The sequence below is a fragment of the Odocoileus virginianus genome, chromosome 6 (genome assembly GCF_023699985.2).
Source record: "Odocoileus virginianus isolate 20LAN1187 ecotype Illinois chromosome 6, Ovbor_1.2, whole genome shotgun sequence".
In the NCBI taxonomy this organism is placed as follows: Eukaryota; Metazoa; Chordata; class Mammalia; order Artiodactyla; family Cervidae; genus Odocoileus; species Odocoileus virginianus.
Genome location: NC_069679.1, coordinates 34,391,429 through 34,403,482, shown reverse-complemented (window position 1 = coordinate 34,403,482; position 12,054 = coordinate 34,391,429). Strand labels below are relative to the sequence as shown.

General features: G+C 43.5%; 1 pseudogene; it reads right to left on the bottom strand.

The window, feature by feature from the left end:
• Positions 1-10,525: 10,525 nt before the first annotated feature.
• Positions 10,526-11,266, bottom strand: LOC110149288 (TLE family member 5 pseudogene; annotated as a pseudogene).
• Between the last annotated feature and the right edge of the window lie 788 nt (positions 11,267-12,054).

The window sequence follows — 12,054 nt, the reverse complement described above, 5'->3', positions numbered from 1 at the left end:
TTCAAGGAGCAAGTGTCAAAAAAAAAAGGAGCAAGTGTCTTTTAATTTCATGGGTGCAGTCACCATCTGCAGTGATTTTGGAGCCCAAGAAAATAGTCTGTCACTGTTTCCATTGTTTCCCCATCTATCTACCATGAAGTTATGGGACCAGATGCCATGATCTTACTTTTTTGAATGTTGAGTTCTAAGTCAGCTTTTCCACTCTCCTTTCACCTTCATTAAGAGGCTCCTTAGTTCCTCTTCGCTTTCTGCCATAAGGCAGTGTCATCGGCATATCTGAGGTTATCGATATTTCTCCCAGCAGTCTTGATTCCAGCTTGTGCTCCATCCAGCCTGGCATGATGTACTCTGCATAGAAGTTAAATAAGCAGGGTGACAATATACAGCTTTGACCTACTCCTTTCCCAGTTTGGAACCGGTTCATTGTTTCATGTCTGGTTCCAACTGTTGCTTCTTGACCTGCATACAGGTTTCTCAGGAGGCAGGTAAGGTGGTCTGGTATTCCCATCACTTCAAGAGTTTTCCATAGTTTGTTGTGATCCACACAGTCAAAGATTTCAGTGTAGTCAGTGAAGCAGATGTTTTTCTGAAATTCCCTTGCTTTTTCTATGATCCAATGAATGTTGGCAATTGGATTGAAATTCTTAGAGATTACTTAACTCATCTCCTTTAATCCCTGCATAAAAAATATGTCTTTCTTTGTACCAATTTCTGTGTCTATCCACAGTGTATGAGAATGCCTCTTTCTGCTCACACATTCTCCCTAGCCTAGGTATTTTCAGTGTCTTATATCTTTGATATTACATTGGATTTATTTGTATATGTTTATGGCTCAGATGGTAAAGCCTGCAGTGCGGGAGACCTGGGTTTGATGCCTGGGTTGGGAAGATCCCCTGGAGAAGGAAATAGCAACCCACTCCAGTACTCTTGCCTGGAAAATTCCATGGACTGAGGAACCTGGTGGGCTACTGTCCATGGGGTCACAAAGAATCGGACACAACTGAGCAACAGCTTCACATCGACAATTTATCTTTCTTCATTTCCGAAATGTCTGTTTATATCCTTCTCTCAGTTTTAATAGGGATGTTGATATTTTTCATATTTATTTGTAAGTGCATTTTATAACTAAAGATATTAATCCTTTGTTTCTCATATATGCTACAAGAGTTTTTCTAGATTTGTTTAACTTTCTTTAGAGTGTCTTCTTCTGTACCAGCGGTCAAATGTGTCAGCTTTCCTTTTTGGTTTCCAAACTTGATGCCATTCTAGGGATTACCTTCTTCACTCAGATTATTACAGAACAGATTATAATACTGTTCTAGCCCTAAGAAAACCATAATTGAAAAAGACACATGTACCTCAGTGTTATTAACTGCAGCACTATTTAGAATAGCCAGGGCTTCCCCGGTAACTCAGCTGGTAAAGAATCTGCCTGCAATGCATGAGACCTCAGTTTGATTCCTGGGTTGGGAAGATCCCCTGGAGAAGGGAACAGCTACCCACTCCAGTTTTCTTGCTTGGAGAATTCCGTGGACAGAGGAGCCTGGCAGGCTACAGTCCATGGAGTTGCAGAGTCAGGCACGACTGAGCAACTTTCACTTTCTTTCACTTCAGAGTAGCCAGGACATGGACCCAGCCTAGATGTCTGTCAACAGATGAATGGATAAAGAAGTTGTGGTGCAGATGAAAAGGAACAAATTTGAATCAGTTTTAGTGAGGTGGATGAACCCAGAGCCTGTTAATACACAGTGAAGTAAATTGGAAAGAGAAAAACAAATATCGTTTATTAACACATATATATGGAATCTAGAAAAATGGTAGTGATGAACCTATGGGCAGGGCAGGAATAGAGACTCAGACATAGAGAACAGACTTGTGGACACAGGGAGAGAAGCACTGAAATATATACATTACCATATGTAAAATAGATAGCTAGTGGGAAGTATGGTGTATCACAAGGAGCTTACCTGGTGTTCTGTGACAACCTAGAGGGGTGGAATGTGGTAGGAGGTGGGAGGGAGGCTCAAGAGGGAGGGGATATATGCATACCTATAGCTGATTCATGTTGATGTATTGCAGAAACCAACACAACTTTGTAGGGCAATTATCCTCCAATTAAAAGTAAATAAATTAAAAAACTCTTCTATATTTAACATAGTGTGCTGAGTGGTTCAGTTGTGTCTAACTCTTTGTGACCCCACGGACTGTAGCCTGCAAGGTTCCTCTGTCCATGGGATTTCCAAGGCAAGAATACTGGAGTGGTTGGCATACCCTACTCCAGTGAATCTTCCCTACAGGGATCAAACTCGAGTCTCTTCTGTCTCCTGTATTGGCAGGCAGATTTTTTACTATTGTGTCACCTGGGAAGCGCCATTTAACAGTACATTTTATTATTATTTTTTACATTTCAGATTTTAGTCCACCTATCTTTTTTTTAATGTGAGGAAATAATCTCACTTTATTTGCCCTCACATTTTTTATTGAATTGCTCCAATGATGTTTCTACAGTTATTTATATGTTACCTATTCAAAGTGAAGGCACTGGTGCTTTTCATTAAGAGCACAGAGTGGAGGGAAGAGAGGTCTGGATCTCCTTGCTGTGCACTAGCTCTGCCTATTCTCTGAGGTTGTGAGGTTTAATGGAGATGGTTTATATGATGTACTGGCACAGAAAAGAAATGTACTGTCATTGGGCACCTTTATGACTTAGTAGTAGTAGCACTACTTGATTTTTTTCTTCTCTGGACTCTATTTTATTCTGTTGATCTCTTCATCTATACCTGTCCCAGGATAGTACTGCTTTAATTTCCTGCAGTTTGATCGAATATTTTATTATCTATTAGGCAAAATCCCTTGTGTGGGTTTTAACTTCTTGTAAATAATTTGAAACCTCTTTTTTATTGCACATATAACAGTACATTTCATTGCTCCTTTTTCTTGTCCTTAGTTATTATAAAAGCATCTCAATATTTTTTAGGGTTTAGCATTTTAGTGTTCAGAATGTAATTCTAATTCAGAAGTTTAGGAAAAGATGGCAAACAATGGATGTCATAAGAAAAAAGTTGAATACTTTAGGGTTATTTGGATTGATTTGATGTATCATGAGGAAGAAATTAACTTTTTGTGTTCCATTGCTTCTGAGAACCAAGTGAGGAAATATGTTTAAATGGCAACATGGGTTTTGGTTAAACAAAAACAAAAAATTTTTCTTAAAAATAAAAAAAAAGGTAAGTCTGATTGGGGAGTGAGGCATACTTCCAAAGAAAATGTTAAATAATATTCTGAGGTTTTCTGATTCTCTCTTGTATCTTTGTACACGCTTGGCCTGTGGAAGGGAAAGGAGCATCTCTCTGTTGATTGCTTAAGGGGCTTTCTAACTTTAGGATTCCATGAATGTTAACCTTTAATGCAAGCTAACCTGCATTTTGAGGACTTCCCATGCATGTCAGGAACCAAAGTGCTGTCATCCTCAACAGAGAGGAGTCTAGTTTAATAGTAGTTTTGTACAATAATATATAGGTCTTAAAAGCACTTGTTTTTCTTTATTTTAATCGGTTTCTCTTGACTTATCATTAGTATTTTGAGCATATGAATGAGTCATTATCTCTCTTTTTTTTCATTTATTTTTATTAGTTGGGGACTAATTACTTTACAATATTGTAGTGGTTTTTGCCATACATTGACATGAATCAGCCATGGATTTACACGTGTTCCCCATCCTGAACCCCCCTCCCTCCTCCCTCCCCATCCCATCCCTCTGGGTCATCCCAGTGCACCAGCCCCAAGCACTTGTCTCATGCATCCAACCTGGACTGGCGATCTGTTTCACACTTGATAATATACATGTTTCGATGCTGTTTTCTCAGATCATCCCACCCTCGCCTTCTCCCATAGAGTCCAAAAGTCTGTTCTGTACATCTGTGTCTCTTTTTCTGTCATGCATATAGGGTTATCGTTACCATCTTTTTTAAAACATGCCTCTCCCTTTGTTTACTTTTTGCACATATGCCATGAGACAGGGAGCAGCAGGAAATGGTCTGTTACTGGCCACTGTCAAACAGTGATCTGCAATTTCTTTTGCTGCATCGTTTATTTTTTTTTAATTCACACATCCACTCACTTTATTAATGCTTTTCCACGCCTAATGCACATTTCTGATGCTGCTTTACATTTGAGAAAATTCTCAAAATATCACAAGTGAGCTGGAAACAGAGAAATAATGGAGACTTAGGGCATTACAGTTTCCAGCAAGGTCTTAACTTTCTCGTAACTTTGTTGCTTTGGATTAACATCAATCAACCAAATGTTTCTGGGGTTACTCTCACAGTGGGTATTGTGAGACTCAAAAGAAATATTTATGTTATTATTCATTCAATAGTTAGCAAATATTTATTAGAGCCCCCTGATAGATGCTGGAATCTACTGGAAAGAAACTACACCCAAAGTTTTCAGTCTAGCCAGGTTTGCAGACCTAAGTGTTATGAGTGCTATAAAAAAAGAAGAGGGGTCACATTTATTTATTCAACATGCATCTCTTGACCCTCCTTCTTGCTTTGTGCAAAGCGTAAGTGTTACATAAATTGGGAAGTGTATCACAGAAGCTTCCTATAAAGAGTTGAGTGCCAGCTAAAAATATAGGGACTTTCAGAAGTCTTAGGTAAATGAGTCGCCCTTGTAGTGCATGAGCCAGATAATCACTGAGGCGCTGGCAGAAATCTCCCTCCTGTCTCCCTACTGCCTGCCACCCTGAGAGCCACACAGCACATGGGCTGCCATTTCCAGGGAGGCAGCAGGGCAGCTGTGGGAGCCACCTCAAGCTGGCAGGCAGAGAGGTCAGCAGAAGGACCTGAAGTGGCAGTGGAGGGGAAAGGAGACAGAGAGAGAGATCTTCCCGGCCAGGGGAGGTTCTGAACAGGCCCAAGTGAGGGACAAGTATAGGTCTCTACAATCATGTTCTTCCCCTGTGCTCTGAAAATGGGAATTTCACATCCTTTCCAACTTAGGTCTAAATCCTAAATCACATCAAGAATCATGCCTTCCCTCCCCTCACCCAACCATCAAATCGTTCAGCCAAAACCTCACATTTCTCATTGACTGGCCCTTCTCATAGAGCTCTTCCTCCATTTTTTTTTTCCCCTTTTGGGTGGTTTTCAACCTTGGATACATATTGGAATTATCTGGGGAGTACTTGAAAATACTGATGCTTGACTTCCATCCAAGAGATTCTGATTTAAATGGTCTGAAATATGGCCTGGGTATCATGATTTTTAAAAGCTCTCCAAGTAATTCTAATGTACTTACAAGGTTTAGACTCATTAGTCTTAAAAATAATGTGATCAATGTTCCATCTAATTCATTAAAGGAAAGAGAGCACTGCTAATCATGTTCATCTGTTTGTCAGGAAAAAAACCCACAAACTTGAATTAGAACCATAGGATTTTAAGTAGATATTTGGTTTAGGATTGTTGTCTTTAGTTTCCAGGGAAGAAGATGAAGATGGCAATGGCCAGGGGATGGTCCTATGAGACTGAGGGCTATAGGGGGCAGGGTGAAATATGGTGTCTTTGGGAGCATAGACAACTCCTACATCAGGAAGGACATGCTCCCAGGGCCCTATCCCAAGACCCTAGAAGAACAAGTTGCTACAGCCAAGAAGTATAACATGCAGGTGGAAGATGAGGAGCCCTGGCTGGGTGATGGCATGGGATACGGTGACTACCTGAAGTTCCCTGACAGGTCACAGCAGGAGAGGGATCCATGGTGTGACTGGAACCACCCAAACCTGATGTTGAACTGGGGTGAACCGAGGCTCTGGGACCTGGGTGTGTATAGCAGGAAACGTGTGGATGCGTCCTCCACGCCTGTTTCTTGGAATCTCACACGTAAGCAGCTCCGCAGCTTCACGGCCTTCATGACATTCATGTTTTGGGTGTGGGGAGAATGCCACTCACCTGCCCATGTGTGGAACCAAATCTGCATCCTTATACTGATCGGCAACTGGAAGCGGTCTGCATTCCTACCACAGAGATAGAGCTGATGGTTAAGTGACTCATCCCTGGAGATTGAACCTTAATGAAATTCCTAATGAAATTTAGTGCTGTGGGAATAAAAAAGAAACAGAAAGAAAAAAGAGGTTCTACTTCAGTGTGGAGTTGTAGAAGCAAGTCCAGAAGGAGGCAGTATGTAAATACTGTGGTGGTGTCATGGACTGACTATTTGTGTCCCCTTAGAATTTATACATTGAAATCCTAACTCCCAATGTAATGGGAAAAGGAGGAGGGGCCTTTGGGAGGTAACCAGGTCGTGAGGGTGTAGACCTCATTCATGGGACTAGTGCCCTTGTGACCGACTCCAGTATTCTTGCCTAGAGAAACCTGTGGACAGAGGAGTCTGGTGGGCTACTGTCCATAGGGTCACACAGAGTCGGACATGACTGCAGCGACTTAGCATGCATGCATGCATGCATTGGAGTAGGAAATGGCAACCCACTCCAGTATTCTTGTCTGGAGAATTCCAGGGACAGAAGAGCCTGGTGGGCTGCGGTCTATGGGGTCGCACAGAGTCAGACATGACTGAAGTGACTTAGCAGCAGCAACAGCAATGCCCTAATGAAAGAGACCTCAGAGAGCTCTCTCTCTCTCTCTTTCTAACCTGTGAAGATACAATGAGAAGATGGCAGTCTGCAAACTGGAAGAGGACCTTCTGTATCTCCTTATTGTTTAAGCCACCTGGTCTATAACACTTCTGTTTTAGCAGTTCAAGCTAAGACACGTTACAACATTTAATCAAGGAAGTTAGCATAATGGAAGGTGAAGAATTGTAAGCAAGCATTATCATGTTGGATTTATCAGGAGAATGCCTGCCCAGGCTTTTCTAAGAAATTTTATACAATTTAATCAGTTCATTTGGGCATGTGGACAATGGATAGCTTAATGTACAGAACAGTGACAGATAGTTCTAAGAGGAGTTGATTGCCTTCTTCAGCTATCCAAAGGGTTGTGTCATAGAATGAAAATTAGATTCTTTGGAGCCAAAAGAAAGAATGAGGATCAAAAAGGCAGCGCTTTGTGGAAACATATTTTCATTCAATATAAGGGGAACACTGTTGTCTTTTCAAAATGCTGCCAAGTAGTGAAGTGGGCAGCCTCAACGGGTAGAGAGATTCTTGACTCAGGAAATATTAAATCAAAGACTGCCAAATCTTTTATTGGTTTATTCTTTTTGTGAGAGATGGGTATATGTGAGAGAGATGGTAGGAAGAGTCATGGTATCCACAAGTCATTGCGATGTGAATGCTCATGTTTAAACATGTACATATGTGTAAAACACACATATAGAACTTAGACTTTTCTTTATTAAAAAAAAAAAAACCTTGAAATGAGAAAAGAAGATGCAGCCAAGGTTGAGGCCTGGATCCCATGGAAATCAAGGCCTGAGTAAGAGTCTTTCTTCTCATCTCCATTCCTTACACTGCTCAGTGCCACTTAGGAAAAGTGGTCTAGGATAGGGTCAGCAATCTGCCATGTACATGCAGAGGAGGGGCTTGAGTCAGCCATCAAAAGACTGAGGCAGAGTGCCGTGTGGACTTGACACTCTCTGACCTTTCTGTTCTCCTGCTTCGCATGAACCCTGTTCTTTGACCCTCAGGTCTCTAAACAATCATGGTGCCTTTCTGTTGTGTACACCTGACCCCTGCCTTCAAGGTGTCTACTGCAGAATGCCATCTTAATGCTCTCATGTCCATTATTCTGTCCTCTCCTCTCCAACCTCCTTTCTACCAGATTCCCTCCCAAACTTTCCAGTCTGTTTAATATCCAAATATAACAATCTGAGAAATTTATGTTAGTGTTTTGAATTGGCTCACCTATCCTTGGGAATCAAGAAAGTAAGTGGAGGTGCTCTGGATATGGGTGGTGGATTTGGAGGGTAGAGGTTGGTGTGTGCACCTGCAGAGAACTTTTTTCTTGTCCTCAGTTCTAGGGCCAGGAGACCTGGAAGCCTATTTGCAAGATTGCCAAATTTTGATTTAATTTATGGGTCCTCAGATGAAAAGTGCTACCCTTCTTAGCCAGGTATTTCTTTCTTTTATAAAACTGGGCAAGTTATAGACATTGTTCCTGTAATCATTTCTGTGCACAATAACTACAAAAAAATTTCTCATATAAAGTTCAGTTTTAGTATGGAAGAGAAAGTGAGTATGGCACATTTCCACAGTAGCAGAAGGAATATATGCAAGAAGAACATCATCTGTTTCTTGTAATGAATACTCACCCGTGCAATACCCAGGGGCCTTAGGGTTTCTCTAAGAATTTTATTGCAGTAGTTTCCTGTAAAAGAATAAAACTGGGAGCTTCTTTTCCTTGAGAAAAAAATAGCAAGATTTTCTTCTGTCTGGGAAGACTTTTTTTTTGGTCTGGGAAGATTTAAAAAAATTTTTTCCTGGTTTTTACTTTTATTGCATTTATTTATTTAGAGTACCCTCATCTTTATTCCTACTCTTGCCTGGAAAATCCCATGGATGGAGGAGCCTGGTGGGTTGCAGTCCATGGGGTCGCTAACAGTCGATTGAGCGACTTCACTTTCACTTTTCACTTTCATGCATTGGAGAAGGAAATGGCAGCCCACTCCAGTGTTCTTGCCTGGAGAATCCCAGGGATGGGGGAGCCTGGTGGGCTGCCATCTATGGGGTCTCACAGAGTCGGACACGACTGAAGCGACTTAGCAGCAGCAGCATCTTTATTCCTAGGTGGTGCAGTGGTAAAGAATCTGCCTACCAGTGCAGGAGAATCAAGAGACTTGGGTTTGATCCCTGGGTCGGGAAGATCCCCTGGAGGAGGGCATAGTGACCCACTCCAGTATTCTTGCCTGGAGAATCCCATGGACAGAGGAGCCTAGTGGGCTACAGTCCATAGGGTTATGAAGAGTTGGACATGACTTAGCGGCTGAACAACAGCTTTATTTGGGAAGGGGAGAAAGGGAATTCTGGGTCATCACCTGCCCCATCCTGCTCCATGATCTAAACATACTGTCCCCAACCCCTCTTTCTTGGGTGAGGGGAGAGAACCAGGTGGGTGTGGGCATCAGGAAGTAGCGGAGGATGAGTGTGGAGGAGGGGGAGTCATGGGGACTCCAGTGCAGCAGGGTCAGCTAACATAGTGGTTGCATGGAGTGACAGGGTGGGAGGTGGGGTGTTCCAGGAGGGGCTCACAGGAGGATGTCAATTACACGTGTGTGAGTCCAGGAATTGCAGTGGGTGTTGACCTGCTAGACGTTTTGCTCCCTTCTAACCTGGCCTCCCATTTGCACTTCTAGGCTGCAGCTTGCCTTATCTGTGGCCTGAGGAGGTATTCACCCTTTCAGGCTGCACAGGGAGAGGAGGGAGGCCAGGAGTCAAGGGTAGGAGCAAAGTCGGGGGTGGCACATTGGTAGGGCGAGGGGCCCAACAGGTGCTACCATAAATACTAGCAGAGTTTAGTCAGTCCTGAGCGTGGAACAACAGACTGGTTCCAAATAGGAAAAGGAGTATGTCAAGGCTGTATATTGTCACCTTGCTTATTTAACTTATATGCAGAATAGCTCATGAGAAACACTGGGCCAGAGGAAGCACAAGCTGGAATCAAGATTGCCGGGAGAAATACCAATAACCTCAGATATGCAGATGACACCACCCTTATGGCAGAAAGTAAAGAAGAACTAAAGAGCCTCTTGATGAAAGTGAAAGACGAGAGTGAAAAAGTTGGCTTAAAGCTCAGCATTCAGAAAAATGAGATCATGGCATCCAGTCCCATCACTTCATGGCAAATAGATGGGGAAACAGTGGCTGACTTTATTTTTTTGGGCTCCCAAATCACTGCAGATGGTGATTGCAGCCATGAAATTAAAAGACACTTACTCCTTGGAAGGAAAGTTATGACCAACCTAGACAGCATGTTAAAAAGCAGAGACATTACTTTGTCAACAAAGGTCCGTCTAGTCAAGGCTATGGTTTTTCTAGTGGTCATGTATGGATGTGACAGTTGGACTATAAAGAAAGCTGAGTGCCGAAGAATTGATGCTTTTGAACTGTGGTGTTGGAGAAGACTCTTGAGAGTCCCTTGGACTGCAAGGAGATCCAACCAGCCCATCCTAAAGGAGATCAGTCCTGGGTGTCCACTGGAAGGACTGATGTTGAAGCTGAAACTCCAATACTTTGGCCACCTGATGTGAAGAGTTGACTCATTTGAAAAGACCTTGATGCTGTGGAAGATTGAGGGCAGGAGGAGAAGGGGACGACAAAGGATGAGATGGTTGGATGGCATCACCGACTCAATGGACATGGGTTTGGGTGGACTCTGGGAGTTGGTGATGGACAGGGAGGCCTGGCGTGCTGTGGTTCATGGGGTAGCAAAGAGTCGGACACAACTGAGCGACTGAACTGAACTGAACTGAGCATACCCTGTCTTACTATGAACCTGGCTCTTTCTCCGTGTCTGTCTCCGTTTTGTCCCCCTTCCCTCCCCATCTCAGCTGCCCACTCTCTGACTTCTCACCTGCCATCATCCTTCTGGTGGGTACCGCCATCATGCCCATTATTGTTTTCCTTGGAGAGGTGAGCCAGGGAACACAGACAGTGAGAAGAGGCCAGTGCCTATGCTAAGTCCCAGCAGTGAAGGGGCTGTAGCTTCCCCAGGCCATGGGGTCAGGGCAGGGTAAGAGCCTGCCGCTGGGAAGCTGGTGGGCTTGGAGTTTCTGTCAGATGATGGACTTGACCTCAGAAACTATAACCTGCTTTTTAGTCCTGGCACTTATCCTGTTCAGCCCCTTGAAGATTTCAGCTTGCTTGTGCATCTTGATGTTAAAGCTGCAGGATATTTCGTGTGCTTAATCCCTCAGTCATGTTCGACTCTTTTGTGACCCCATGGACTGTAGCCCTCCAGGCTCCTCTGTCCATGGGATTCTCCAGGCAAGAATAATGGAGTGGACAGTCATTCCCTTCTTCTGGGGATCTTCCTGATCCAGGGAATGAACCCACATCTCCTACATTGGCAGAAGAATTCTTCTCCACTGAGCCACCTGGGAGGCCCTAGGATATTTCGTAGTACATCACATAATGATGCTGCGCCTCTGGTTTCTTGCTGGCCAGCTTGTCACATTCAAGTTTCAGACTATTGTACTGAGCCTGCAGCAGCTGAAACTCATCTTTGATGAGGTCGCAGGGGTCTGAGGTGGTGAATTTGAGTTGCTGGAGTGTGTGTGACCAGCCAGAATGCCTGCTTTGTGCTAACATCTTGTTAAGTCACGGCGGGGTGTGCCCAGGCTCCATCTGCTCAGGGCAACCTCGCCTTTGTCTCCGCAGCACGGACCCGCAGCTCCCAGGGCCATCGCTGCAGCCTCCTGTGCCTAGCCTCGCCTGCTTCCTGCTCTCTGCCTTTTTACATGCCTTATCTGAATTTTGTAAATCAGACTTCCCCTTCCCTAAGAGCAGAATTGTGGGTAAGAATAGCAAACATCTGAGAAAGTGAGCTGCAACAGATTTTATTTCCCCCTGCCCTAATAAAGGACTAGCAGTTTAACGTAAATTAAAATTTCTTTCTCAATACTCTCAACCTCACCTCTAGAAATTTCATTTATAAAATTTTGCCTGGTTGATAGCTGGAAGAATAATATCCTCCCCCCCCCCCCACCCCCAACTAGCGCTCTCTCCTGATCTGGCCTCACTTTTGCCTTCACAGGCATTTTCCACAAATTTGAAAGGGGACTTACAGTGAGACGACAATGTCCCCAAATCACATTCTTTGAGGAGCATGGCTCCCAGAAAGCGTTACCACCTGAAGCTGCGTATTTTTCTTCTGTTGTGTTCCTGGTTGGCCAGGCCACAGAGACTGGGCAGGAAAATGACCCACGGGTTCACTCCTGATTATGTAAGATAGAGCAGAGCTGTCTAACATTCACATATTTATGAATCACTTGGGATCTTGTTAAAACATAGATTCTAATTCAGTAAGCTTCTGGGATAGAGCACAAGAGCCTACGTTTCGATGTGTTTGTGGGGGAGAAGCGAGCTCCATGTCCTAC